The sequence below is a fragment of the Ambystoma mexicanum genome, chromosome 13 (assembly GCF_040938575.1).
Source record: "Ambystoma mexicanum isolate Mex_15411 chromosome 13, UKY_AmexF1_1, whole genome shotgun sequence".
NCBI lineage: Eukaryota > Metazoa > Chordata > Amphibia > Caudata > Ambystomatidae > Ambystoma > Ambystoma mexicanum.
Window position 1 is genome coordinate 804,838,356 of NC_090938.1, and position 17,252 is coordinate 804,855,607.

Sequence of the window (17,252 nt, forward strand, 5' to 3'; positions counted from 1 at the left end):
GGCATGTGTATTGAAGTGAATGGCTATCGATGGTACTTGCCATGCAGCGTCAGGGAGAGTTCATGGTAGGCATGTGCAGTGAATGACTATCGATGGTGTATGTCATGCAGTGTTAGGGAGAGGTTGTTGTAGGCATGTGCAGTAAATGATTATCGATGGTACATGTCATGCAGCATCAGGGAGAGTTCATGGTAGGCATGTGCAGTGAATGACTATCAATGGTTCATGTCATGCAGCGTCAGGGAGAGTTCATGGTAGGCATTTGTATTGAAGTTAATGGCTATCCATGTTACTTGCCATGGAGTGTCAGGGAGAGATCATGGTAGGGATATGCCATGAATGACAATCGATGCTACTTGCCATGCAGCATCAGGGAGAGTTCATGTTAGGCATGTGCTTTGAATGACTATCGATGGTATATGTCATGCTGTGTTAGGGAGAGGTTGTAATAGGCATGTGCAGTGAATGAATATCGATGGTACATGTCATGCAGCGTCAGGGAGAGTTCATGGTAGGCATGCTCAGTGAATGACTATCGATGGTACTTACCATGCAGTGTCAGGGAGAGTTCATAGTAGGCATGTGCAGTGAATGACTATCTATAGTACTTGTCTTGTGGTATCAGGGAGTTTTTGTGGTTGGTATGTGCAGTGAATGACTATCAATGGTACTTTACATGCAGCATCAGGGAGAGCTCATGGTACACATGTGTAGTGAATGACTCTCGATGGTACTTGCCATGCAGCGTCAGGGAGAGCTCATGGTAGGCATGCACAGTGAATGACTCACAATGGTACTTGCCATGCAGCGTCAGGGAGAGTTCATGGTAGGCATGTGCAGTGAAGTGAATGGCTATTGATGGTATTTTCCATGCAGCGTCAGGGAGAGTTCATGGTATACATTTGGAGTGAATCACTGTCGATGGTACATGTCATGCAGCGTGAGGGAGAGTTCATGGTAGGCATGTGTCATGAAGTGGATGGCTGTCGGTGGTACTTGCCATGCAGCATCAGGGAGAGTTCATGGTAGGAATGTGCAGTGAATGACTATCGATGGTACATGCCATGCAGCATCAGGGAGAGTTCATGGTAGCCATACACAGTGAATGACTATTGATGGTACATGTCATGCAGCGTCAGGGAGAGTTCATGGTAGGCATGCTCAGTGAATGACTATCGATGGTATTTACCATGCAGTGCCAGGGAGAGTTCATAGTAGGCATGTGCAGTGAATGACTATCGATAGTACTTGTCATGTGGTATCAGGGAGTTTTTGTGGTTGGTATGTGCAGTGAATGACTATCAATGGTACTTTCCATGCAGCATCAGGGAGAGTTCATGGTAGGCATGCACAGTGAATAACTATTGATGGTGCTTGCAATGCAGCATCAGGGAGAGTTCATGGTAGGCATGTGCAGTGAATGACTATCGATCGTACATGTCATGCAGCGTAAGGCAGAGTTTGTGGTAGTCATGTGCAGTGAATGACTATCAATGGTACTTGCCATGCAGCGTCACAGAGAGTTTGTGGTAGGCATGTGCAGTGAATGATTATTGATAGTACTTGCTATGCAGTGTCAGGGAGAGTTTGCGGTAGGCATGTGCAGTGAATGACTATCAATTGTAGTTGCCATGCAGCATCAGGGAGAGGTTTTGGTAGGCATGTGAAGTGAATGACTATCGATGGTACATGTCATGCAGCATCAGGGAGAGGTTGTGGTACTCATGTGCAGTGAATGACTATCAATAGTACTGGCCATGCAGCGTCAGGGAGAGTTCATGGTAGGCATGTGCAGTGAATGACTATCGATGGTATATGTCATGCAGCGTTAGGGAGAGGTCGTGGTAGGCATGCACAGTGAATGACTATTGATGGTGCTTGCCATGCAGCATTAGGGAGAGTTCATGGTAGGCATTTGGAGTGAATCACTATCGATGGTACATGTCATGCAGCAGGAGGGAGGGTTCATGGAAGGCATGTGTCGTGAAGTGCATGGCTGTGGTGGTACTTGCCATGCCGCACCAGGGAGAGTTCATGGTAGGAATGTGCAGTGAATGACTATCGATGGTACATGTCATGCAGCATCATGGAGAGTTCATCGTAGGCATTTGCAGTGAATGGCTATCGATGGTACATGCCATGCAACATCACAGAGAGTTCATGGTAGGCATGTGTAATGAAGTGGATGGCTATTGATGCTACTTGCCATGCAGGGTTAGGGAGAGTTCATATTAGGCATGTGCAGTGAATGACTATCAATGGTTCATGTCATGCAGCATCAGGGGGAGTTCATGGTAGGCATGTGTATTGAAGTGAATGGCTATCGATGGTACTTGCCATGCAGCGTTAGGGAGAGTTCATGTTAGGCATGTGTATTGAAGTGAATGGCTATCGATGGTACTTGCCATGCAGCGTCAGGGAGAGTTCATGGTAGGCATGTGCAGTGAATGACTATCGATGGTGTATGTCATGCAGTGTTAGGGAGAGGTTGTTGTAGGCATGTGCAGTAAATGATTATCAATGGTACATGTCATGCAGCATCAGGGAGAGTTCATGGTAGGCATGTGCAGTGAATGACTATCGATGGTACATGTCATGCAGCGTCAGGGAGAGTTCATGGTAGGCATTTGTATTGAAGTTAATGGCTATCCATGTTACTTGCCATGGAGTGTCAGGGAGAGATCATGGTAGGGATATGCCATGAATGACGATCGATGCTACTTGCCATGCAGCATCAGGGAGAGTTCATGTTAGGCATGTGCTTTGAATGACTATCGATGGTACATGTCATGCAGCGTCAGGGAGAGTTCATGGTAGGCATGTGTCATGAAGTGGATGGCTGTCGGTGGTACTTGCCATGCAGCATCAGGGAGAGTTCATGGTAGGAATGTGCAGTGAATGACTATCGATGGTACATGCCATGCAGCATCAGGGAGAGTTCATGGTAGCCATACACAGTGAATGACTATTGATGGTACATGTCATGCAGCGTCAGGGAGAGTTCATGGTAGGCATGCTCAGTGAATGACTATCGATGGTACTTACCATGCAGTGCCAGGGAGAGTTCATAGTAGGCATGTGCAGTGAATGACTATCGATAGTACTTGTCATGTGGTATCAGGGAGTTTTTGTGGTTGGTATGTGCAGTGAATGACTATCAATGGTACTTTCCATGCAGCGTCAGGGAAAGCTCAGGGTACACATGTGTGGTGAATGACTCTCGATGGTACTTGCCATGCAGCATCAGGGAGAGCTCATGGTAGTCATGCACAGTGAATGACTCGCAATGGTACTTGCCATGCAGTGTCAGGGAGAGTTCATGGTAGGCATGTGTAGTGAAGTGAATTCCTATTGATGGTATTTGCCATGCAGCGTCAGGGAGAGTTCATGGTAGGCATTTGGAGTGAATCACTATCGATGGTACATGTCATGCAGTGTGAGGGAGAGTTCATGGTAGGCATGTGTCATGAAGTGGATGGCTGTCGGTTGTACTTGCCATGCAGCGTCAGCGAGAGTTCCTGGTAGGAATGTGCAGTGAATGACTATCGATGGTACATGCATTGCAGCATCAGGGAGAGTTCATGGTAGGCATGCACAGTGAATGACAATTGATGGTGCTTGCCAAGCAGCATCAGGGAGAGTTCATGGTAGGCATTTGGAATGAATCACTATCGATGGTACATGTCATGCAGCAGGAGAGAGAGTTCATGGTAGGCATGTGTCACGAAGTGCATGGCTTTGGTGGTACTTGCCATGCCGCATCAGGGAGAGTTCATGGTAGGAATGTGCAGTGAATGACTATCGATGGTACATGTCATGCAGCATCATGGAGAGTTCATCGTAGGCATTGGCAGTGAATGGCTATCGATGGTACATGCCATGCAACATCACAGATAGTTCATAGTAGGCATGTGTAATGAAGTGGATGGCTATTGATGCTACTTGCCATGCAGTGTTAGGGAGAGTTCATTTTAGGCATGTGCAGTGAATGACTATCAATGGTTCATGGCATGCAGCATCAGGGGGAGTTCATGGTAGGCATGTGTATTGAAGTGAATGGCTATCGATGGTACTTGCCATGCAGCGTTAGGGAGAGTTCATGTTAGGCATGTGTATTGAAGTGAATGGCTATCGATTGTACTTGCCATGCAGGGTCAGGGAGAGTTCATGGTAGGCATGTGCCATGAATGATAATCGATTATAAGTGCAATGCATCGTCAGGGAGAGTTCATGGTAGGCATGTGCAGTGAATGACTATCAATGGTGTATGTCATGCAGTGTTAGGGAGAGGCCGTTGTAGGCATGCGCAGTAAATGATTATCGATGGTACATGTCATGCAGCATCAGGGAGAGTTCATGGTAGGCATGTGCAGTGAATGACTATCGATGGTTCATGTCATGCAGAATCAGGGAGAGTTCATGGCAGGTATGTGCAGTGAATGACTATCGATGGTTCATGTCATGCAGCATCAGGGAGAGTTCATGGTAGGCATGTGTATTGAAGTGAATGTCTATCGATGGTACTTGCCATGCAGCGTTAGGGAGAGGTCGTGGTAGGCATGTGCATTGAATGACTATCAATGGTACATGTCATGCAGCGTCAGGGTGAGTTCATGGTAGTCATGTGCAGTCAATGACTATAAATGGTACTTGCCATGCATCGTCACAGAGAGTTTGTGGTAGGCATGTGCAGTGAATGATTATTGATGGTACTTGCTATATAGTGTCAGGGAGAGTTTTTGGTAGGCATGTGCAGTGAATGACTATCAATTGTACTTGCCATGCATCATCAGGTATAGGTTGTTGTAGGCATGTGCAGTGAAAGACTATGAATGGTACATGTCATGCAGCATCAGGGAGAGTTCATGGTAGGCAGGCTCAGTGAATGGCTATCGATGGTACTTGCCATGCAGCGTCAGGGAGAGTTCATGGTAGGCATGTGCAGTGAATGACTATTGATGGTACATGTCATGCAGCATCAGCGAGAGTTCATGGTAGGCATGTGTATCGAAGTGAATGACTTTCGATGGTACTTAACATGCAGCGTCAGGGAGAGCTCACGGTAGGCATACTCTGTGAATGACTATCGATGGTACTTGCCATGCAGCATCAGGGAGAGTTCATGGTAGGCATGTACATTGAATGACTATCGATGGTATATGTCATGCAGTGTTAGGGAGAGGTTGCAATAGGTATGTGCAGTGAATGACTATCAATGGTACATGTCATGCAGCGTTAGGGAGAGTTCATGGTAGGCATGTGTATTGAAGTGAACGGCTATCGATCGTACATGTCATGCAGCGTCAGGGAGAGTTTGTGGTAGTCATGTGAAGTGAATGACTATCAATGGTACTTGCCATACAGCGTCACAGAGAGTTTGTGGTAGGCATGTGCAGTGAATGATTATTGATGGTTCTTGCTATGCAGTGTCAGGAAGAGCTTTTGATAAGCATGTGCAGTGAATGGCTATCAATTGTACTTGCCATGCAGCATCAGGGAAAGGTTGTGGTGGGCATGTGAAGTGAATGACTATCAATAGTACTTGCCATGCAGCATCAGGGAGAGTTCATGGTTGGCATGTGTATTGAAGTGAATGGCTATCGATCGTACATGTCATGCAGCGTCAGGGAGAGTTTGTGGTAGTCATGTGAAGTGAATGACTATCAATGGTACTTGCCATACAGCGTCACAGAGAGTTTGTGGTAGGCATGTGCAGTGAATGATTATTGATGGTTCTTGCTATGCAGTGTCAGGAAGAGCTTTTGATAGGCATGTGCAGTGAATGGCTATCAATTGTACTTGCCATGCAGCATCAGGGAAAGGTTGTGGTGGGCATGTGAAGTGAATGACGATCGATGGTGCTTGCCATGCAGCATCAGGGAGAGGTTGTGGTACGCATATGCAGTGAATGACTATCAATAGTACTTGCCATGCAGCATCAGGGGGAGTTCATGGTAGGCATGTGTAGTGAATGACTATCAATTGTACATGTCATGCAGCTTCAGGGAGAGTTCATGGTAGTCATGTGCAGTGAATGACTATCAATGGTACATGTCATGCAGCGTCAGGGAGAGTTCATGGTAGTCATGTGCATTGAATGACTATAAATGGTACTTGCCATGCAGCGTCACAGAGAGTTTGTGGTAGGCATGTGCAGTAAATGATTATTGATGGTACTTGCTTTGCAGTGTCAGGGAGAGGTTGTGGTACGCATGTGTAGTGAATGACTATCAATGGTACATGTCATGCAGCGTCAAGGAGAGTTCATGGTAGGCATGCGCAGTGAATGGCTATCGATGGTACTTACCATGCAGCGTCAGGGAGAGTTCACGGTAGGCATGTGCAGTAAATGACTATCAATGGTTCTTGCCATGCCGCATCAGGGAGAGTTCTTGGTAGGCATTTGCAGTGAATGACTATCGATGGTGCATGTCATGTAGCGTCAGGGAGAGTTCATGGTAGGCATTTGTATTGAAGTTAATGGCTATCCATGTTACTTGCCATGCAGTGTCAGGGAGAGATCATGGTAGGGATATGCCATGAATGACGATCGATGCTACTTGTCATGCAGCATCAGGGAGAGTTCATGTTAGGCATGTGCTTTGAATGACTATCGATGGTATATGTCATGCTGTGTTAGGGAGAGGTTGTAATAGGCATGTGCAGTGAATGACTATCGATGGTACATGTCATGCAGCGTCAGGGAGAGTTCATGGTAGGCATGCTCAGTGAATGACTATCGATGGTACTTACCATGCAGTGTCAGGGAGAGTTCATTGTAGGCATGTGCAGTGAATGACTATAGATAGTACTTGTCATGTGGTATCAGGGAGTTTGTGTGGTTGGTATGTGCAGTGAATGACTATCAATGGTACTTTCCATGCAGCGTCAGGGAGCGCTCATGGTACACATTTGTGGTGAATGACTCTCGATGGTACTTGCCCTGCAGCGTCAGGGAGAGCTCATGGTAGGCATGCACAGTGAATGACTCACAATGGTACTTGCCATGCAGCGTCAGGGAGAGTTCATGGTAGGCATGTGTAGTGAAGTGAATGGCTATTGATGGTATTTGCCATGCAGCGTCAGGGAGAGTTCATGGTAGGCATTTGGAGTGAATCACTATCGATGGTACATGTCATGCAGCGTGAGGGAGAGTTCATGGTAGGCATGTGTCATGAAGTGGATGGCTGTCGGTGGTACTTGCCATGCAGCATCAGGGAGAGTTCATGGTAGGAATGTGCAGTGAATGACTATCGATGGTACATGCCATGCTGCATCAGGGAGAGTTCATGCTAGCCATGCACAGTGAATGACTATTGATGGTGCTTGCCATGCAGCATCAGGGTGAGTTCATGGTAGGCATTTGGAGTGAATCACTATCGATGGTACATGTCATGCAGCAGGAGGGAGAGTCCATGGTAGGCATGTGTCGTGAAGTGCATGGCTGTGGTGGTACTTGCCATGCCGCATCAGGGAGAGTTCATGGTAGGAATGTGCAGTGAATGACTATCGATGGTACATGTCATGCAGCATCATGGAGAGTTCATCGTAGGCATTTGCAGTGAATGGCTATCGATGGTACATGCCATGCAACATCACAGAGAGTTCATGGTAGGTATGTGTAATGAAGTGGATGGCTATTGATGCTACTTGCCATGCAATGTTAGGGAGAGTTCATTTTAGGCATGTGCAGTGAATGGCTATCAATGGTTCATGTCATGCAGCATCAGGGGGAGTTTATGGTAGGCATGTGTATTGAAGTGAATGGCTATCGATGGTACTTGCCATGCAGCGTTAGGGAGAGTTCATGTTAGGCATGTGTATTGAAGTGAATGGCTATCGATGGTACTTGCCATGCAGCGTCAGGGAGAGTTCATGGTAGGCATGTGCCATGAATGACTATCGATCATAAGTGCAATGCATCGTCAGGGAGAGTTCATGGTAGGCATGTGCAGTGAATGACTATCGATGGTGTATGTCATGCAGTGTAAGGGAGAGGCCATTGTGGGCATGCGTCGTGAATGATTATCGATGATACATGTCATGCAGCATCAGGGAGAGTTCATGGTAGGCATGTGCAGTGAATGACTATCGATGGTTCATGTCATGCAGCATCAGGGAGAGTTCATGGTAGGTATGTGCAGTGAATGACTATCGATGGTTCATGTCATGCAGCATCTGGGAGAGTTCATGGTAGGCATGTGTATTGAAGTGAATGGCTATCGATGGTACTTGCCATGCAGCATCAGGGAGAGTTCATGGTAGGCATGTGCACTGAATGACTATCGATGGTTCATGTCATGCAGCATCAGGGAGAATTCATGGTAGGTATGTGCAGTGAATGACTATCGATGGTTCATGTCATGCAGCATCTGTGAGAGTTCATGGTAGGCATGTGTATTGAAGTGAATGGCTATCGATGGTACTTGCCATGCAGAGCCAGGGTGAGTTCATGGTAGGCATGTGCCATGAATGACTATGAATGGTGTATGTCATGCAGCGTTAGGGAGAAGTCGCTTTAGGCATGTGCAGTGAATGACTATCGATGCTACATGTCATGCAGCATCAGGGACAGTTCATGGTAGGCATGCGCAGTGAATGATTATCGATGGTAAATGTCATGCAGCATCAGGGAGAGTTCATGGTAGACATGTGTATTGAAGAAAATTGCTATTGATGGTGCTTTCCATGCAGCGTCAGGGAGAGTTCATGTTATGCATGTGCAGTGAATGACTATCGATCGTACCTGTCATGCAGGATCAGGGAGAGTTCATGGTAGGCATGCGCAGTGAATGACTATCAATGGTACATGTCATGCAGCGTCAAGAAGAGGTTGTGGTAGGCATGCGCAGCGAATGACTATCGATCGTACCTGTCATGCAGCGTCAGGGAGAGTTCATGGTAGGCATGCGCAGTGAATGACTACGATGGTACTTACTATGTAGCATCAGGGAGAGTTCATGGTAGGCATGTGCTGTGAATGACTATCGATGCTAATGTCATGCTGCATCAGGGAGAGTTTGTGGTAGGCATGTGTAGTGAATGACTATCAATGGTATTTGCCATGCAACGTCAGTGAGAGCTTATGGTAGGCATGTGAAGTGAAGACTATTGATGGTGCTTGTCATGCCGCATCAGGGAGAGTTCATGGTAGGCATGTGCAGTGAATGACATTTGTTAGTACTTGTCATGTGGTATCAGGGAGTTTTTGTGGTTAGCATGTGCAGTGACTGACTATCAATGGTACTTGCCATGCATCGTCGGGGAGAGTTCATGGTAGGCATGTGTAGTGAAGTGAATGGATATTGATGGTATTTGCCATGCAGCGTCAGGGAGAGTTCATGGTAGGCATTTGGAGTGAATCACTATATATGGTACATGGCATGCAGCGTGAGGGGGAGTTCATGGTAGGCATGTGTCGTGAAGTGCATTGCTGTGGTGGTACTTTCCATACAGCATCAGTGCGTTCATGGTAGGAATTTGCAGTGAATGACTATCGATGGTGCTTGCCATGCAGCATTAGGGAGAGTTCATGGTAGGCATTTGCAGTGAATGACTATTGATGGTACTTGCCATGCAGCGTCAGTGAGAGTTCGTGGTAGGCATTTGCAGTTAATGACTATCAAATGTACATGTCATGCAGCATCAGGGAGAGTTCATGGTAGGCATGTGCAGTGAATGATTATCGATGGTACATGTCATGCAGCATCAGGGAGAGTTCATGGTAGACATGTGTATTGAAGAAAATTGCTATCGATGGTGCTTTCCCTGCAGCGTCAGGGAGAGTTCATGTTAGGCATGTGCAGTGAATGACTATCGATCGTACTTGTCATGCAGCGTCAGGGAGAGTTTGTGGTAGTCATGTGCAGTGAATGACTATCAATGGTACTTGCCATGCAGCGTCACTGGGAGTTTGTGGTAGGCATGTGCAGTTAAATATTATTGATGGTACTTGCTATGCAGTGTCAGGGAGAATGTGTGGTAGGCATGTGCAGTGAATGACTATCAATTGTACTTGCCATGCAGCATTGGGGGGGTTATGGTAGACATGTGTATTGAAGTGAATGGCTATCAATGGTACTTGGCATGCAGTGTCATGGAGAGTTCAGGTTAGGCATGTGCAGTGAATGACTATCGATGATACTTGCCATGCATAGCCAGGGAGAGTTCATGGTAGGCATGTGCCATGAATGACTATCAAAGGTACTTGCCATGCAGCATCAGGGAGAGTTCGTTGTAGGCGTGTGCAGTGAATGACTATCAATGGTGTATGTCATACAGCGTTAGGGAGAGGTCATTGTTGGCATGTGCAGTGAATGACTATCAATGGTATATGTCATGCAGCATCAGGGAGAGTTCATGGTAGGCATTTGCAGTGAATGACTATTGATGGTACTTGCCATGCAGCGTCAGTGAGAGTTCGTGGTAGGCATTTGCAGTTAATGACTATCAAATGTACATGTCATGCAGCATCAGGGAGAGTTCATGGTAGGCATGTGCAGTGAATGATTATCGATGGTACATGTCATGCAGCATCAGGGAGAGTTCATGGTAGACATGTGTATTGAAGAAAATTGCTATCGATGGTGCTTTCCCTGCAGCGTCAGGGAGAGTTCATGTTAGGCATGTGCAGTGAATGACTATCGATCGTACTTGTCATGCAGCGTCAGGGAGAGTTTGTGGTAGTCATGTGCAGTGAATGACTATCAATGGTACTTGCCATGCAGCGTCACTGGGAGTTTGTGGTAGGCATGTGCAGTTAAATATTATTGATGGTACTTGCTATGCAGTGTCAGGGAGAATTTGTGGTAGGCATGTGCAGTGAATGACTATCAATTGTACTTGCCATGCAGCATTGGGGGGGTTATGGTAGACATGTGTATTGAAGTGAATGGCTATCAATGGTACTTGGCATGCAGTGTCATGGAGAGTTCAGGTTAGGCATGTGCAGTGAATGACTATCGATGATACTTGCCATGCATAGCCAGGGAGAGTTCATGGTAGGCATGTGCCATGAATGACTATCAAAGGTACTTGCCATGCAGCATCAGGGAGAGTTCGTTGTAGGCGTGTGCAGTGAATGACTATCAATGGTGTATGTCATACAGCGTTAGGGAGAGGTCATTGTTGGCATGTGCAGTGAATGACTATCAATGGTATATGTCATGCAGCATCAGGGAGAGTTCATGGTAGACATGTGTATTGAAGAAAATTGCTATCAATGGATTGCTATGGGGGGGTTATGGTAGACATGTGTATTGAAGTGAATGGCTATCAATGGTACTTGGCATGCAGTGTCATGGAGAGTTCAGGTTAGGCATGTGCAGTGAATGACTATCGATGATACTTGCCATGCATAGCCAGGGAGAGTTCATGGTAGGCATGTGCCATGAATGACTATCAAAGGTACTTGCCATGCAGCATCAGGGAGAATTCGTTGTAGGCGTGTGCAGTGAATGACTATCAATGGATTGCTATTCCATGCGGCGTCAGGGAGAGTTCATGTTAGGCACGTGCAGTGAATGACTATCGATCGTACCTGTCATGCAGCATCACGGAGAGTTCATGGTAGGCATGCGCAGTGAATGACTATCGATGGTACTTATCATGCAGCGTCAGGGAGAGTTCATGGTAGGCATGTGCTGTGAATGACTATCGATCGTACTTGTCATGCAGCGTCAGGGAGAGTTCGTGGTAGTCATGTGCAGTGAATCACTATCAATGGTACTTGCCATGCAGTGTCACAGAGAGTTTGTGGTAGGCATGTGCAGTACATTATTATTGATGGTACTTGCTATGCAGTGTCAGGGAGAATTTGTTGTAGGCATGTGCAGTGAATGACTATCAATTGTATTTGCCATGCAGCATCAGGGGGAGGTTATGGTAGGCATGTGAAGTGAATGACGATTGATGGCACTTTCCATGCAGCATCAGGGAGAGGTTGTGGTACACATGTGCAGTGAATGACTATCAATAGTACTTGCATGCAGCGTCAGGGAGAGTTAATGGTAGGCATGTGTATTGAAGTGAACGGCTATCGATGGCACTTGCCATGCAGCGTCAGGGAGAGTTCATTTTAGGCATGTGCCGTGAATGACTATCGATCATACATGTCATACAGCGTAAGGGTGAGTTTGTGGTAGTCATGTGCAGTGAATGACTGTCAATGGCACTTGCCATGCACCATCACAGAGAGTTTGTGGTAGGCATGTGCAGTGAATGATTATTGAATTGATAGTACTTACTATGCAGTGTCAGGGAGAGTTTCTGGTAGGCATGTGCAGTGAATGACTATCAATTGTAGTTGCCATGCAGCATCAGGGAGAGGTTGTGGTAGGCATGTGAAGTGAATGATGATCGATGGAACTTGCCATGCAGCATCAGGGAGAGGTTGTTGTACGCATGTGCAGTGAATGACTATCAATGGTATATGTCATGCAGCGTTAGGGAGAGGTCGTGGTAGGCATGTGCAGTGAATGACTATCAATGGTACATGTCATGCAGCGTTAGGGAGAGGTCGTGGTAGGCATGTGCAGTGAATGACTATCGATGGTATATGTCATGCAGCATTAGGGAGAGGTCGTGGTAGGCATGTGCAGTGAATGACTATTAATGGTACATGTCGTGCAGCGTCTGGGTGAGTTCATGGTAGTCATGTGCAGTGAATGACTATAAATGGTACTTGCCATGCAGCGTCACAGAGAGTTTGTGGTAGGCATGTGCAGTGAATGATTATTGATGGTACTTGCCATATAGTGTCAGGGAGAGTTTGTGGTAGGCATGTGCAGTGAATGACTATCAATTGTACTTGCCATGCATAATCAGGGAGGGGTTGTGGTAGGCATGTGAAGTGAATGACGATAGATGGTACTTGCCATGCAGCATCAGCGAGAGGTTGTGGTACGCATGTGCAGTGAATGACTATAAATGGTACATGTCATGCAGCGTCAGGGAGAGTTCATGGTAGGCATGTGCAGTGAATAACTATCAATGGTATATGTCATGCAGCGTTAGGGAGAGGTCGTTGTAGGCATGTGCAGTGAATGACTATCGATGGTACATGTCATGCAGCATCAGGGAGAGTTCATGGTTGGCATGCGCAGTGAACGATTATCGATGGTACATGTCATGCAGCATCAGGGAGAGTTCATGGTAGACATGTGTATTGAAGAAAATTGCTATCGATGGTGCTTTCCATGCAGCGTCAGGGAGAGTTCATGTTAGGCATGTGCAGTGAATGACTATCGATCGTACTTGTCATGCAGCGTCAGGGAGAGTTTGTGGTAGTCATGTGCAGTGAATGACCATCAATGGTACTTGCCATGCAGCGTCACTGGGAGTTTGTGGTAGGCATGTGCAGTTAAATATTATTGATGGTACTTGCTATGCAGTGTCAGGGAGAATTTGTGGTAGGCATGTGCAGTGAATGACTATCAATTGTACTTGCCATGCAGCATGGGGGGGGGTTATGGTAGACATGTGTATTGAAGTGAATGGCTATCAATGGTACTTGGCATGCAGTGTCATGGAGAGTTCAGGTTAGGCATGTGCAGTGAATGACTATCGATGATACTTGCCATGCATAGCCAGGGAGAGTTCATGGTAGGCATATGCCATGAATGACTATCAAAGGTACTTGCCATGCAGCATCAGGGAGAGTTCGTTGTAGGCGTGTGCAGTGAATGACTATCAATGGTGTATGTCATACAGCGTTAGGGAGAGGTCATTGTTGGCATGTGCAGTGAATGACTATCAATGGTATATGTCATGCAGCATCAGGGAGAGTTCATGGTAGGCATGCGCAGTGAATGTTTATCGACGGTACATATCATGCAGCATCAGGGAGAGTTCATGGTAGACATGTGTATTGAAGAAAATTGCTATCAATGGTGCTTTCCATGCAGCGTCAGGGAGAGTTCATGTTAGGCACGTGCAGTGAATGACTATCGATCGTACCTGTCATGCAGCATCACGGAGAGTTCATGGTAGGCATGCGCAGTGAATGACTATCGATGGTACTTATCATGCAGCGTCAGGGAGAGTTCATGGTAGGCATGTGCTGTGAATGACTATCGATCGTACTTGTCATGCAGCGTCAGGGAGAGTTCGTGGTAGTCATGTGCAGTGAATCACTATCAATGGTACTTGCCATGCAGTGTCACAGAGAGTTTGTGGTAGGCATGTGCAGTACATTATTATTGATGGTACTTGCTATGCAGTGTCAGGGAGAATTTGTTGTAGGCATGTGCAGTGAATGACTATCAATTGTATTTGCCATGCACCATCAGGGGGAGGTTATGGTAGGCATGTGAAGTGAATGACGATTGATGGCACTTTCCATGCAGCATCAGGGAGAGGTTGTGGTACACATGTGCAGTGAATGACTATCAATAGTACTTGCATGCAGCGTCAGGGAGAGTTAATGGTAGGCATGTGTATTGAAGTGAACGGCTATCGATGGCACTTGCCATGCAGCGTCAGGGAGAGTTCATTTTAGGCATGTGCCGTGAATGACTATCGATCATACATGTCATACAGCGTAAGGGTGAGTTTGTGGTAGTCATGTGCAGTGAATGACTGTCAATGGCACTTGCCATGCACCATCACAGAGAGTTTGTGGTAGGCATGTGCAGTGAATGATTATTGAATTGATAGTACTTACTATGCAGTGTCAGGGAGAGTTTCTGGTAGGCATGTGCAGTGAATGACTATCAATTGTAGTTGCCATGCAGCATCAGGGAGAGGTTGTGGTAGGCATGTGAAGTGAATGATGATCGATGGAACTTGCCATGCAGCATCAGGGAGAGGTTGTTGTACGCATGTGCAGTGAATGACTATCAATGGTATATGTCATGCAGCGTTAGGGAGAGGTCGTGGTAGGCATGTGCAGTGAATGACTATCAATGGTACATGTCATGCAGCGTTAGGGAGAGGTCGTGGTAGGCATGTGCAGTGAATGACTATCGATGGTATATGTCATGCAGCGTTAGGGAGAGGTCGTGGTAGGCATGTGCAGTGAATGACTATTAATGGTACATGTCATGCAGCGTCTGGGTGAGTTCATGGTAGTCATGTGCAGTGAATGACTATAAATGGTACTTGCCATGCAGCGTCACAGAGAGTTTGTGGTAGGCATGTGCAGTGAATGATTATTGATGGTACTTGCCATATAGTGTCAGGGAGAGTTTGTGGTAGGCATGTGCAGTGAATGACTATCAATTGTACTTGCCATGCATAATCAGGGAGGGGTTGTGGTAGGCATGTGAAGTGAATGACGATAGATGGTACTTGCCATGCAGCATCAGCGAGAGGTTGTGGTACGCATGTGCAGTGAATGACTATAAATGGTACATGTCATGCAGCGTCAGGGAGAGTTCATGGTAGGCATGTGCAGTGAATAACTATCAATGGTATATGTCATGCAGCGTTAGGGAGAGGTCGTTGTAGGCATGTGCAGTGAATGACTATCGATGGTACATGTCATGCAGCATCAGTGAGAGTTGATGATAAGTATGTGCAGTGAATGAATATCGATGGTTCATGTCATGCAGCATCAGGGTGAGTTCATGGTAGGCATGTGCAGTGAATGACTATCGATGGTACATGTCATGCAGCATCAGGGAGAGTTCATGGTTTCCATGCGCAGTGAACGATTATCGATGGTACATGTCATGCAGCATCAGGGAGAGTTCATGGTAGACATGTGTATTGAAGAAAATTGCTATCGATGGTGCTTTCCATGCAGCGTCAGGGAGAGTTCATGTTAGGCATGTGCAGTGAATGACTATCGATCGTACTTGTCATGCAGCGTCAGGGAGAGTTTGTGGTAGTCATGTGCAGTGAATGACTATCAATGGTACTTGCCATGCAGCGTCACTGGGAGTTTGTGGTAGGCATGTGCAGTTAAATATTATTGATGGTACTTGCTATGCAGTGTCAGGGAGAATTTGTGGTAGGCATGTGCAGTGAATGACTATCAATTGTACTTGCCATGCAGCATGGGGGGGGTTATGGTAGACATGTGTATTGAAGTGAATGGCTATCAATGGTACTTGGCATGCAGTGTCATGGAGAGTTCAGGTTAGGCATGTGCAGTGAATGACTATCGATGATACTTGCCATGCATAGCCAGGGAGAGTTCATGGTAGGCATGTGCCATGAATGACTATCAAAGGTACTTGCCATGCAGCATCAGGGAGAGTTCGTTGTAGGCGTGTGCAGTGAATGACTATCAATGGTATATGTCATACAGCATTAGGGAGAGGTCATTGTTGGCATGTGCAGTGAATGACTATCAATGGTATATGTCATGCAGCATCAGGGAGAGTTCACGGTAGGCATGCGCAGTGAATGTTTATCGACGGTACATATCATGCAGCATCAGGGAGAGTTCATGGTAGACATGTGTATTGAAGAAAATTGCTATCAATGGTGCTTTCCATGCAGCGTCAGGGAGAGTTCATGTTAGGCACGTGCAGTGAATGACTATCGATCGTACCTGTCATGCAGCATCACGGAGAGTTCATGGTAGGCATGCGCAGTGAATGACTATCGATGGTACTTATCATGCAGCGTCAGGGAGAGTTCATGGTAGGCATGTGCTGTGAATGACTATCGATCGTACTTGTCATGCAGCGTCAGGGAGAGTTCGTGGTAGTCATGTGCAGTGAATCACTATCAATGGTACTTGCCATGCAGTGTCACAGAGAGTTTGTGGTAGGCATGTGCAGTACATTATTATTGATGGTACTTGCTATGCAGTGTCAGGGAGAATTTGTTGTAGGCATGTGCAGTGAATGACTATCAATTGTATTTGCCATGCAGCATCAGGGGGAGGTTATGGTAGGCATGTGAAGTGAATGACGATTGATGGCACTTTCCATGCAGCATCAGGGAGAGGTTGTGGTACACATGTGCAGTGAATGACTATCAATAGTACTTGCATGCAGCGTCAGGGAGAGTTAATGGTAGGCATGTGTATTGAAGTGAACGGCTATCGATGGCACTTGCCATGCAGCGTCAGGGAGAGTTCATTTTAGGCATGTGCCGTGAATGACTATCGATCATACATGTCATACAGCGTAAGGGTGAGTTTGTGGTAGTCATGTGCAGTGAATGACTGTCAATGGCACTTGCCATGCACCATCACAGAGAGTTTGTGGTAGGCATGTGCAGTGAATGATTATTGAATTGATAGTACTTACTATGCAGTGTCAGGGAGAGTTTCTGGTAGGCATGTGCAGTGAATGACT